The sequence below is a fragment of the Nilaparvata lugens genome, chromosome 3, assembly GCF_014356525.2.
Source record: "Nilaparvata lugens isolate BPH chromosome 3, ASM1435652v1, whole genome shotgun sequence".
NCBI classification, from domain to species: domain Eukaryota; kingdom Metazoa; phylum Arthropoda; class Insecta; order Hemiptera; family Delphacidae; genus Nilaparvata; species Nilaparvata lugens.
Window position 1 is genome coordinate 23432553 of NC_052506.1, and position 14878 is coordinate 23447430.

The 14878-nt window shown below is 36.6% G+C and overlaps 1 protein-coding gene across 1 annotated transcript in view; it reads left to right on the top strand.

Moving 5' to 3' along the window:
- LOC111045203 overlaps nucleotides 1-14878 on the top strand; it is a 296666-nt gene that overhangs the window by 166704 nt on the left and 115084 nt on the right. The gene's annotated exons all lie outside the window — the stretch shown is intronic.

Below are 14878 nucleotides of genomic sequence, written 5' to 3' on the forward strand. Positions count from 1 at the left end.
ATTGCAAGAATAGGTCCTTTCTCTCCTTCCGGATTCTGAGTGCGTTATCCTGCAGTAGAAGAAGTACTGTAGTAGACATCCAAGTTTACTACCTAGCGTTTGGCAGGGTGAAGGATTGGTGGAGGCGAGATTGAATTTGACAAGTTCCGATGAAACTTCAACAGAGGAAGAAGAAGAAGAAGAAGAAAAAGAAGTCTGGGAGTTAGGACTTGTCCATGCCTTGTAGGGGACAATTTCGAAGGGAGAAAGTCTGATTTTATTGCCGGTCGGTAACTTTTGTCGATTCAGTTTAATCTGGTTCAATTTGGAACGGTTTTGGGGGAGTCTTCTACACTACAATGTGTGAAAATGTCTTACAATCCTTTAACATGAGTGTTATACAGCAGGCTGTAATATTATAGACTGCTGTAGTACTAGACTAGACGACCGAATATGGTTTTCGTGTCAAATTGTCAAACATTGAGTGGTATTAAACTTGTATAATACATCATTGAGTATTCTTTCCATTTTTTATTACAGTGATTGAAGAATATATTAATTTTTTGAATGGTCTTTGTGTTTTCTATTTCGAGAGAAGGGCTGTCACAATCATCTATATCTTAAATTACAGTGAATGATTATTACTGTACACTCTGTTGATGATAATCCTTAATCAGAAACTTATTTATTAGTATGATTTACAACCAATGCTGGAATTATATCAACTGTCAATGAGAGTTCTTCATTTTTCAGAACTTTTCACGCCCTTTTTTCTAGCTGCTCAGTGTTATTCTTTTTTTCTGTATTGACTGCTCGTTTCCCACTAAATAATTAATGACATGTTGTCTTCTTATAAGGTCTTTGTGCCGGTTGCACAAAAGCCGGTTAAATTTTAACCATGATTAATTCCACGAGAACCAATCAGAGAAGCCGTCTTATCAAAAAGACCTTCTCTGATTAGTTCTCCTGAAATTAATCATGGTTAAAATTTAACCGGCTTTTGTGCAACCGGGCCTTTGACTTGTAGTTGATATTATGAATGATTCAATAAATAAATTGATGAGTATATTGCATGTTAATATTGTGGAAACAATTTCTGCCACTCCTGAACTATTTTCTAACATCATGAATATTTTGGAACACCTTTTGTAGTGTCCAGTTTCCATTGGAGCTGTTCTGTTCAATTACTCAACAGGTCCTTTTCAATATCAATTTATTCATGGGTAAACAATAGTTGCACTGGTAGTGAGAGAGTGAGAGTGGAGTATCATCACCTCAACCTTGCATTGCGTGGGTGGCCGGTGAGTCGTCCTGCGCAGAACACCACACGTGCTGTGTGCCCTTTGCTAACAGGATGCTCATCTGCTTGTAAGCCGATTTCATAAATCGTGCAACGCGTTGCTTTTAGTTTCAAACTTTAATTCCATTTCAGACTAAACTAGAATGTGAATTACGTCTTACGCTAATCAACTAGACTAAGGCTCGGCTGCACAAGCCGGTTGAATTTTAACTGTGGTCAATCACAAGAGAACCAATCAGAGATGGCGTTTTTAAAAAGACGGCTTCTCTGATTGGTTCTCATGGAATTAATCACGATTAAAACTTGACCGGCTTTTGTGCAACCGGCACTAAGTTTGTCACTCAATTGGAAAGTGAGATGAATTCTATGGTAAACAAATGAATGTTTGGACTAGACTATAGTGAGGTCCACGTTATAATGGCAGTAGATAAAGATAGGAGAATAGCGATGCCGATTCTCTGCATTGATTAATTATATTTCTACACTGTCAAAAACATAATTGGCATCGTTGTGGACCTAGAAAAGGATAGTACCACCGGCTTTGTTGAATGATAGACAAGGATAGCAAAACCAAAGTTGATCAAATACTGTCATTATAACGTAGACCTCACTATAGCATGCAATCTACTATTCATACTATTGACCTAAGTGGGGTTGTCTCTTGACGGGAAAATTACATGAAGGCAAATTAACTTGAAGATTAGACCAGCACGTAAACTACCCTAGAAAACCATATTCTAGATTTTTTAACTCAACTGGAGAGTCAAATAAAGCCAAAGTAAAACAAACATTCTAAATTATTGCATTCAGTTGTAACAAACATGAGCATACCTAATATGGGAGAAGTACTCTAAGAAATATAATTGAAATATAAATCTTGGTACCCTTTTAAATATCAAGATTTATATTAAAAGTAGCCCTAAAGAAGAAAGACAATACTGCAAGAACCTTAATGAAATCGTGATTGAATCAAAATGTCTAATAATGGTAGAATAGCTTCAAACCATTACGGTGGAGGATTCACTGTCAGCATTCCTTGTGTATAAAATCAATGTTTCCCATTCAACCACTGCTGACAGCTTGATGTGAATCAGACTTTAGTAGCACTTGGGAGCATATTTCACACATGGCTGTATGGAGGAGCAGGAGCCTAGTTGCCATGGTAATGACACTCATAAATCACGAAAATCCTGCGTTGAACGATGCAAAATACGTTCCTGCGCTCCGCTTTTTATGAATAGCAACTGGATGACAATGGGGATCATTGATAAAGCATGAGCAGTGCACTTATTTGTGTACTCAATCGTTCCGAATCTCGTTTATCAGGGTTGTTTGAAAGCATATTGGTTCCATCTGTCTCAAGTTTTTATTGAATTTAGTGTCATATCGGTGTATCATATATCTTTGTGATAGGTTTTACATAGGCTACTGATATTACCTTTGATGAAGGTCTTAAATCCTCTTACTACTTTTGATAAAGGCTTTTGTTACAATGTTTATCTTTACCTTGAGAAGACAAACTTATCTGTCCAAAAGTTACCTTCTTCCCCCGACGTTTCATTTTTATTTATCTCTTAGTCGTTCAATACTGGAAATAGTTTTTATAAAAGAAGAGACACTTGTATTGAAAGTTGCTCGTCTCATATTTTATTTTTCAGAGTAATGTATCATGCTACATGTATCAATTGGAAACATCATACACTGTTCCAATTGTTGGCAATTCGCTCCATATTTTGATTTTGATAAAGCTTCAGATATATAACCTACACTCATAGTTGTAGTTCTTATGGAGATTGTATAAGTTTGTAGATTTATATAAGTAAGGAGATTGTTTGCTGATTGTAGAAGGATCACCATCATTTTTGACAACAATATCTTTAGAAATCACATGTTTCCTAGAAAATCAGACATTTTAATCTCCTAGAAATCAGTCTCTTAGATTTCCTACAAATCAGTCACTTAGATTTCCTAGAAATTAGCTATTACTTGAGTAAAACATCGAGCTCATGTCTGCCTATATGGAGATCACTATCTTATAGAGCTCCTCCAGTTTCAAATGAATGATTGTTTCAATTGGATAAATTAATGTGGAAATTTATCGATTTTGCTCAATTTTTTTAATTCAGTTTGTGAATTTTATGAAGTTACCTTCTGTGCCTTGAAGGAATTTGAGAATCATCATTCTCCTATTCTATTAAAAATCAAGTTGACTGTTCCAAGAATAAAGACTGTTGCGTAAATCCAAGAATTTCTGGGACTTCAAGTGAAGATCAAGTTCAAGTCATGAAGAACTTTTCTGTATGAAAACTTCAATTATTATGAGACTAGGAGTGTATATAGAAGTAATGAAATTGTGGTTCTTTTGTCAAGAAATGCAATATTAATGAAAAGTTGAAAAAGTGTTTGACACACTTCCATAGATCACTATGAAACTCATAGGACTCTACATAGAGCACATCTTCTAGTTAGAATCACTTATAAACTGTCAGTAGTTGGTGAATAGAAAGCATTGGTCCTATTTATAAGAAATTCTGACAGATTGTTGTGAATCTCACCATAGAATTCATCCTACGACAAAGATGGAAGTTATAAACTATCAGGAAATTGCCTCCAGCATACTTCAGTCGCCAATTGTATCTAATATATTTTAGTAACAGTTCAACATATTCAATCGGTATTCAATACTCAATATTCGTACCGTATCTATATTCTATCTGTAATCTGTCGGATTCTATTCAAACCTAGAAAGGATGTAGAAATCATTTGAATCATACCTCCAATTTATACAGTAGTCGCAAATTGTATCACTTTAGTAGACTTTCGGGAGCTGTTCGATATGGGTTAATGTTGGAGGGTGGAACATAATAGTGCATTCAATTAGGGGCATTATGTGGCTTTGGGGTGCATCGCGTATCTGTATCCGGGGGCGGTTGGGCGGGGGTGGCGCAGTTCTGCTTGCAATGTGTGAGTGTGGGGGCGGAAGCAGGTAGGTTTGCCGCCCCCAGCAGTGAGCCGGGACAGTGCTTAGGAGGAGGATGTGTTGTTGCCGCCTCCATGGATCGTATCCGATCGACGAGTGCTGTGCTGCCCCTCGCTACTGCCGCCCCCGCAGCCGCCTCCGACGCTCAACGGAGGTGTCGGTCTGAGAGGTAACAGTCATAGGCCGGCCGGCCGGGATAACCTCATCTTCTTGCTCTTTCTCTTTGTTGTATCTTCCTCTGTCGCGCTCTCTCTCTTTCTGTTAGTTTTGTATCATTCCTTTGTCTCACTCAATCGCTCTCTTTCGTCCCCCACCCTCTCCTACCACCAATATATTACAATTAGGATTTCAGTTATATAATACAGTATTAGGATTAGGTAGAACAATCTATATAGAATAAAATGAGATACACGATATAGATAGAGATAAACGAGGTTAGGTTACAGAAACGATAAATGAATAAGAATCAACATTCTGTATTGTATCATACAGGACAGGATAACGTGAATCACTGTCTACTGTAGAAGGCGGTGTCCAAGGAAACGCGGAAACGGTAGGCAAAAAGGCAAAATATCGCATTCCCGAAAATCATAAGGAAATGATAGCCAAACACGATAACAAATCAAAACACAAACGCTTTTTGAGATGCAAGCTTTCTGCTTCCTAACTATCAAAACATTTTAATAATACAAGCCTTTCACCATTCAAAAGCAAAAACCTAATCCCTTAACCTACCCTTTCATCTTTCAAACTATTGAGGTTTCTTCATCTTTTAGGTCGGGTTTTATACTAAACAGTTTGGCTATACGTCAGGTTGTGAATTTCGGGAATGAGATATATTTTGATTTTCGAAAACTATGATGTCCTATGAAATCTACTGACTATGAAACGTGAATCTCACTTTAGTATGATTTCATTGCATTGCAAAAAAATCAATTTTGGAATTCCTAAAAACATTACAGTTGTTTACTGTGTACTGTACCGTACGTATAAATTGTGTTTTCAACACCTAGTTGTGTTGAAACTTCTATTTGTATTTTCAAATCCTACAAAATTTCCTTGCCATCCATGAATTTTGATAATGGGGTGGGTGTGCTATAAACACTAATCAATACATTGAAGTTCCAGTTGTTTTCCTATTTAAATTTCAAAACAGAAGCCAATCCTTATGAAGTTCATGCAGTAACTTGAAATCACATCACTTGCTTTCAAACTGTCAACTACTGCTGTGCCTTTTCATATAAGTGTCCATATTATTGTACACTTTTCGTTTATTATTGTACATGATTGAATAAATGGATAAATAAACTGAGAACATATAAGTGAGAACATAACCTTACTTTTCAGAAACTCTCAACAATCAAAATTTGGAACAGTGACAGTTTTGGGCTTAGCCTGTTGCCCTCTCCCAATCATTATGTAGATACAAAATCATATTATCTTGGAGGAATTTTAAATTGCATTTTTTTCTCATCATGTACAGTTCAATAATTATTTCACTTTATATTATGTAAATATATATGTAAATCTCAAACTGTATTGTAAGCCATTGTCTAATATAAGAGTAAAAGCCAGTATTTATATTTTAATCTGCATAAATAAAGCACTCAATCAATCATTGTATATTATTTGTGCTTATATATGAATGAAGTGGAGTGAAATGAATAAACATCAGTTCCAAAAATAAAATTTCTTTTGAAGAAAAGTGAGTAATTACGTAAAATATTTCATATTGCACGAGCTACATGGAATCTGCCAATTCATTGAGACGACCAGTCCACTTGCGAGCTATTTTGGCAATCTATCTGCATCTAGCAATCTGGAATTCTTCGCTAATTTTAATCCTCTATTTTTAAGCTTCGTGTTCAATTAAATTGGTCCGCCTTGTACCTCATAATTTGAGCTCAGCTGCAAGAAGTCGTAATTGGTTTTGTGCTGAAATTGGCTTCCTTTCAGCAGAACATGTTTTGATTTTCTGATTAAAATTGATAACACGGTGAAATCAATATTCCTAAGTGAACCAATATTATTCTCCTAAATACTATGTTTGTCCTCGATTATCATCTTTCCTGCCCTACATATCATTCCGCTTCAACAAATTCAGGACTTTGGAACATTCTTACTTCGAATCGATGTCTAATACCCTCTGTATATTCATGCTCTTTCATTTGTTATATCTTTTTGTGTTGTTCATTCACAAAAATATCTTATTCCATGTTCTGTATTAACAAAAAATATCTGACACTTCATAAAGTCCAAATTCCATCCTATTTTACTATTCCTCACATGAATCAGTTGAAATTTGGATTTTTTTATATATTTACTGATATTATGATTTTTTCTTGATTTACAGATGCATGGTTTTGTTCACCCTACTTCTTTCCAGTAAACTAATTTCCTCATCTCTTGTTCTTCTCTATTTATGAAAATTACTAGCTTCATAACAATTTGCAATCCAAAAGCGACAGTTTTCAGTCGTAAGTGCACATTAATATATTAACATTTCAAGAGCATTTCTCTATACTCGCATTCACATCTTCTTATTAGTACGTACTCCTTCTCTTCAACTCAACCATTCATCAATTTAAATCATTCATACAAGAGCTACCGTATAATGCTGATCATCATTTATTTTTTATTTTATTTATTTATTGTATAAAAAACTAGGCTAAGCCTGTACTATTTCTCTCCAAAAATTTTGATAAAATGTCAATGTTGTCCAAAAGATAAGGTTATATAGTCACACACTGCTTCGTCACTTGATTTTAGGTCTAGAAATGATTTAAAATTTTGAATTATGAAGGTTGATTTTATACTCTAATTGAATCACAATAAATTAAAAACTTTAGAAATATTGCACTTATTTAAAAAATTTGAATACAAAATCAAAAACCTACTCACTATTTGTTATTCACAGCTCTAAAATATATTTAGACTAATAATCATCTAGCATCCTATCACTTCAGCTCTATATAGAAAAACCAAATTCGTTTCAAACATTCAAAAGGATCAGTGTGTGAGATAATGATGTTTGGTCATTGTGCTACACAGAGTCTTACTTTGGTTCCTCTGGTGTAGGTTTCCATGAAGTTTTAAGGAGAGCGTATATTAGAATTAATTTACCCTCGCATCTACTTTGATTCTTCCAGTTCAATTTCAAGCAGACGGCTTCAAATTATAATTCCGGACCTACTCCGAATTAAGTTGTAACTAAAACTTGATGCTGGCTGGATTAATGTAGAGAATTTCTACAATTCGGTGGTCGGAGGAGACGAACGTGTTTGGTAAAAAACCCCAAGTAAGTAAAGTTGTGGTTGCCGAGAAGGGGGGGCGACTTTGGGTGTTTTCGTTTGGTGGGGGGGTCTCATAAATATTCATGACGTACTGTGAGGGGGGCTGCGGTAGCGTTTTCCATTTGTGAGGAGGAGGAGGAGTAGACAGACTGGTTTTCCATTTGTGAGGAGCAGACAGAGTCTCTTGTGAGGAGGCGCTGTGCGCATGCGCAGTGCTGGTTTCTCAATTCAATTAAAATGAGAAAAATCGTGTCGACTGTCGTCACCCTGAAAGCCCTGCTAAGATAAGTCACGAAATTAATTAAGCCTTCGCCAAATGTTGCCGCACTTCTTCAAATGTGCCGCTGTGATGGAATCTGTTTGGGAAGTAAATAGTGGTTGAGGGTATTGGGGTTTCAGGCAATTGAGGTACTTGAGGATTAAATGGGGTGACTTTATTTTGGTTTCAAAATTGTGCACAGTTGGCATGCTTTTTTCCCCTCTGTCTGTCATTATTATGTTGTAAAATCCCTAAAAACATTTCAGAAACAGAAAAAATTTCGTTTAGATTTTTGTGAGCTCCTGTTCTTGGAATGATCGGAATAATCTTGAGAATATTGAAATAGGAATTACGAATATAATTTTTTTATTATCCAGCATAAAATATGTTGTTGGATGCTATTTCTTTCATATTCCAGTTAATTTTTATCGCAGTTCATAATGTTCCAAATTGAGGATAAATAACAATAGACAAATAGAAATACCACAACACCTCTCAGAATACAAGTACAGTTTATTGTCAAATTTATGAAAACTTTTTTCGCTTGTTTCATGATCGATCATAAACAGATAGTAAAACATTTATTTCTGTCTCCATTCTATTTAGTTTGAATCCTTGTATATTAAGATTTTGAATCCTTGTCTAGGATCGTCGTATTTTTAAAATGGACATTTTTTTGACAAAATCGTAAAATATACTGTTCTCTTCATATTGTTCCTTAAATATAAAAATGTTCAGTTATGAATCGTGGTTGTGGAATGAATGCTTCCCCCAGCTTCTTGGCGTTTTAGCCAATGACAGCTCTCATCCATCCCCAACTACCAATAATGTGGCTCTATACATTTGGTGTTATATTCATCTTTTCGTTTCTTCATCATCATCATCATCCATCATGGACTAGGCTTGTAAAGCCTGTTCCGGTGTCCACCGCTTCGGTGTCCGACGTCCCTTTTCCCATCCAACTGTAACTTCCAAGCTTGTTGTGGAAGACGAGTTGGTGGCATACGACGTAGGTGATTTGTCCACTTTATTCTGTATTTTTTCAATGATTGCTGTTAGTGGTTGCACATTGCACTCACTTCGAATTGTTTCATTACTTATGTGATCTCGTCTCGAGTATCCTTGAATGCTGCGCAGAAACCTCATCTCTGATGCCTGAATTCGTGAGTCATCATTCTTGGTCTTTGTCCATACCTCACTACCGTATGTCATTAAAGGGATGGCCATTGTCCTATAGAACTCAATCTCAGTCTCTTTTCTGGCCTTACCCTTTAATGTACGGTGAATGACTCCACAAATCGAGTTAAACTTTCCTATTTTCTGAAGTATATCACATTCTCTGTCATAGGATACATCACAGCCGAGATATTTAAAGTTGCTCACCTGTTCCATTATTATATTATTCAGAACTATTTCGAGGACCTATTATTCAGAACCTTTTCGTTTCTTTGAATGTAATATAAAAAATATTTTCATCTTGAAAAATCAAGTAGTTATCATAATTTTGGTCGTTTTATTCAGTATAGATATCAATTACATCTGCACTACATCACAGAAACCTAAACTATTCTAAGGGATAATGGATAATGGAATCGCTTTGAAGCGATTCAATTTTACTATGAATAACGGTTTATGAACCGACTTTAGTTCCTCGATTCTACAGTTATAATATTACTATTTCAAGTTGTTTCATTTGGTGCGAATATCACCTTTTTTCATAGAGGACGGCAGAATGCATTTTTACGCACAGATACCTAGCAAGCTGAGCCCACTCTGTGTGGGACTCTCTATTCCTGAGTTGAGTCCAGCCATGTAGCTCAGTATCACCTACACCACAGAATAAATACAGAATGGAAACTTGTAATCAAACGCCTATCTAACCAATGCTTTTTACATGACCCCAATACTAAACACGTCACGTGACCTTGGGAAGTTCCAATCCTGGTCTTCTGATTGGCTCGTGGCAGTGAACCAGATCAATTGATCCGTATCATTAAAGTGATCCGAACCTACCATCAATACTATTACAATGCGGCGCTTCCTAACAAGATGGCGGATTTTAGCGTCAGGGTATAGCCAAGTTTCCGTACTGTATGTATACTGTGCCTACACTAACTACGATAAACTAATCGTAGTAACTTTAATTAAATCGTAATAACTTTTTAATTAAATTGTTGAAAGATTAATCTACCAAACCGGCCTATCTCTCATATACATATAAGTTCGGTGGATAGACATTTTTTCTCCACACATGCATATCCATGCAAGTTTGTTGTTGATTAGGTAGGCCTTCTCCTAAACTTAGCTCAGTAAAAAAGGGAGTACGGAGTTTTTGGTGGTTTGAGTAAGTTACAGACTCCCTCGACTTCCTCACAAGCCAAGTCTCACAGTGCTGTTGGTCTTTGCTGGGCAATAACTCTTGAGGGGAAATTCCAACGCTTGAGGGGAAATTGCAGTGTCGTCTTCGTTAAGTTTCCGCTTTTTGTGGCCCTTCATGCTTCAATGTCATAACATCAAGTTTTCTTTCCACTGTCCCCATTCATTTCATGGTTTTGTTCCGTATTCTCTCATCCTTCATTTTGTTTATTCACCTTCTTTTTCTATCCATGATTCTCTGTACTCCGAGTGTAAGAGAGGGCCGACTGCACCCGCAGAGAACTTCGCTCTCTAGGAAAAATAAGGACAGTCAACCTATTAATTCTTCGTTTAGTCTGTTGGTCCCGTAACTTACTCGTTGCTTCTATTGTTACTTCAATTCTCACTTTTCTTCTGTTTCCGTAATTTGTTTCATCTTCTTTGGCACTTGTTGGTGTGCTATACAATAATAATATTATAACAAGGGAGGAAATGTGGGGGAGCCCATGCACATAAAAGAGTTCGGGAGGTAGAAGGGAATTCGCACGGACATAGACGTTTTTCAAGTTTGTTCAGAGAAAGAACTGTGTGTTCAGGGGAAATGTATCTAATTGGTGAATCAATAATCCATTTATAAACGGAGGCTTTAGGTTGTTCCAAATGATATTACAATGCTGTAAACAATGTGAATTCTTGTAACATCGTTGCCAAAATTCATAATCATTCAAATATTGTTAACTTCTTTGATATTGATCAAGCTACAACTCTTGTAGTCTACGTAGAAACAATACTTCTATCTCATGTGTGCCATGTATTCTAAATTCCACAGTAGAAAATGAATCAACAACATAGTTGCATAATTTTCTTATTTGCTTTGTAACAGAATGATGTGAACTGAACATAAATCTCCATAATAGTTCATTTGGTATTGTTCATTATTATGAGGCAATAAGTTCGTATAATAGTTTATTAATGAAATCTTCATTGGTATAATTCATTTGGTTTTAATAAAAGTTCATTTGAATCCTCAAAAACGGATGGCAGAGAACATTAAATAGATGTGGAAACGAAAACCAATATGTCTTTCAAATTTCCTCTTATATTGATAAATTAAAAGTCATTAAGGGGCCGTGAAGAGCATGAAATATACAGTTTGTGAAATGCATGTATGGGGCTTAAATTCCCTCTGATATTGATAGGCAACCAAATTCGTTGAAAAATCGATTTCAATTTGTGGCAGGTAATCAAGATGGCATAGACAGTAAATTCAATTTCGGTATTAGTTGTCCACATCCTGTCACCAATGTTTTTATTTTCAATTTTATTCGATTGCAACGCTGTTGACACTTTTAGGTCGTTCGTCGTTCTCCCGAACACCAATCTCGGTGGAGAGTGTGTGTGAGAGAGACAATGTGAAAGAGAGAGTGAGTGAGCGTGATAGAGTGAAGGAGAGAATGAGAGAGTGTGTGAGAGAGAGAGTGAGTGAGAAAGTGTGTTTGTGAGGGAGTAAATGAATGAGTGAACGTATTGAAGAGAGAGAGAGAGAGAGGAGAGAGAGAGAGAGAGAGAGAGAGAGAGAGAGAGAGAGAGAGAGAGAGAGAGTGAATGAATGAGTGAGAAAGCAAGTTAATGTGAGGGAGTGAAGAGTTTGAGAGAGTGAGAGAGCTTGTGTGGGGGACCACACCCAATCTGTTGGTGTGTGACAGGGGGGCCCAAATGAAAGGGGGTGTATGTTCGGTCAGGCTTAGCACATAAATCTCGAGAAGATCGCTCCTCCATTCTCCTCCTCATGGATGACATGGACGTCTATGGATGACAGGATGGGTCCGATAATCATAATTCCAGACTCCATTACGTGGCGGCTCCATCATCCAACAGGAGGGGGTGGAATATCCTACGGGAGGAGAGCTCAACACGATACCCGAGTATATTCAGGCTCAACTATATCCTTGAACCACCTTCTCTTCCCCCTCCGACCGCAATTATTTCCAGCCAATATGTTGGTGGAAAGGGGTACGGGGGAAAGAGCAAGGGCTCAGTGTCCATGTCTCAACGCATTCTTATCCCGAAAGCATGTCAAGAGTGATGTTTGACAATGCATCATCTTCACATCTATTTGCTTTTCCTTGCTCTCAAGTGTGTGACTGTGTGTTTGTGGCTTCTCCAGCGTTGGTTTCCGTGTTTCGAGTAGTCTATACTGCGTAGTAGATTTGAATTGTTGCCCTATTCTTTAAATAATTCACAATTTAGCTCCGTGTCTTTTATACACCAATAAAATTACGATTTTTTTAAGTATAATAAATAAATACTAAACAGTTGAATTAAATTTTATTTCCAGTAGAAGCTGTATAATTATAAATTACTCTAATTTAATAGAAGGAATTAATGAGTTTGATAAAATTTTCTTTCAAGTAGAAGCTGTTTGAATTATTTGTTCTCTGTGTGTTCGAATTCGTTTGTGTGGCCGGGCCTTTAGGAACACGATCATCATGAACGGCCCTGAAGAATCAGATTAATTTTTCTATAAATTTTCAAAATAGCTATACCATAGTGTTCTCTTCAAACTGTCAAAATTGGTTGATTGATTTGACAGTATAGAGTAAATATCAATTTTGGAATATCGATCTTTCAACAGAACAAACAGGAATCAGGTATCCTTTTTTAGTAATATCATTGTTCTTTTCTTCAATTTTCTCACTAATTCAAAATTATTCCCTATGCAAAGTCACACTTCCTCTTATTTCACTTATGATATGCACTTTCTTTTATATTTTACAGTTTCTCTGTCTAATCAGAGTTCTATTGTATCACACTTTCTCTCTCCAAGCCAAGGTCCTTTGACCCGAGTTGAACCTTTGCTGCGGTTAGGGTAGTCGCTATGTTGTCGTTGTAGTGGGGGGGGGGGGTACGCCATCCACACCTGCTGCCCCTTTGTCTTTGTAGAAGATCCTCCAGCGGGCAATAATGGAACCCGCATAGCTGCACTCTGTGTCATCTCTATACCTATTCAGCTCTATGGTGTTAGGTTCTATGGTGTTATGTCGCCTCTGCTTGTCTTGGTGGTGACGACTAATTGCCGCCATTTTGTGCCCAGTTTGGGTTTACACTCGCCGAAATTTGGTTGGTTTGGAGACATATACAAATGTAAATATAGTTATTCCAATCCATATACATGAACAATCACTTGTTTGTAAGGTTCTATGACCGAGATATGGATTAGACATTATGTAGTACTATGTGTTGATTATTATTGTGTTTCCACGTAATATAAATCACACACTTACTGCAATATCTGTATTGTTCTATATGTTGATTGTTCTCTTGACGATTTTGGTATGAAGTCAGTATAGAAACAGCGTTTCTACATTCAATCAGAAAATAGGACGATTGTAATCACTCATCACTAGTGAGAGTCCTACCTCAACGGAGCCACATATTTATAGGTGGATATTCACATCACCCATGTTTCGGATGTTAAATTGTCGGTCCCGGCTGCGTTATAACAGTTGTTAGGTTATGTCAGAGGAAATTGATCAGGTTGACCTGAAAACTGTAACACCAGACCTGAGCCAGCCTGGTTATTTGTTATTATTATTATTATTATTCACATCACATACCGTTATAGTGTACCTCTTTAGTATCCACTTGGATAAAACAGCCTTGATAAGACGGTTTTTCAAACTCACAAAGCTAAAAACATCTTCAGTACAAATTTCAATCGAAACCGTGATACAGTAACAAGAGTATTATTTATTGGTCTGTGGCAAGTTCCATGAGACTTTGGGTAGAATTGTAGAAAAATGTATGTTCTAAGCTCTAATACAAAATGAAAAAGTCCTCGATAAGACATAGTTTTTGAACCGTCATATCGTTATCAAAGTTTCATTTATTCATTTTTTGATTTTATTTCGTTTCATTTCATTTGATTTTATCAAATCGTTCGAAATCACAAAACATTCAGAAAAGTCCCATAGACTCAAGCCCAAAACGGTTCTAATTCATAGAAAAGTGCAAGTGTAGCCAATAGGTGTCACTAATAGTTGTCACTTTCACATGTTTTAATTACACTGTAACTTACAATTTTCATATGTACATATCCATTACAATCTGTTTGGAATGATCGCATTAGCCATAAGAACACAATCCAAGATCAATCTAGAGTCCGAGAGTATTCCATACAATTTTTAAATATAAAGAGAGTAGAGTGACATGTAGTTTACTATTGTTCTCTTCAAGTAGCCCCAGTTCCGGAGCCAAAGTTTAGCAGTTCCATTTCAGCTGCATTGTCGTCCTCCATTCAAATCCTCGACTCAGCCTACTTAACGTACTTTTAATGTAGAAAAAGTTCCAGAATCTTTTTTAATGACGTCCCGCAGCTGAATTCTTGTGCTGCATTTGCTCTGAATAAAAATGTAATCGTATTGTTGCGTTGTAAGTTTGGTCGTTACGAAAATCCTAACAACCCGTTTCTGAGGAGCGTGAAACTTCTCCAGGCAAGTTTTTGTATCTCATTGTCTTGCCAGCATGACATTATGAGTATGTAGGCCTATTCCTATGGCGTAATCAATGTTGTAACTAGGGCAGTATCATGCTAGTTTAGAAGAGCTATTAGCTATTAGCTATCTTGTTAGTTTGTTAGTCAAGCAAGTACCGTACTGTAGCATAATTGTAGTATAAGAATGAAGTTCTAAGCAGTCACAGTATACAATTTT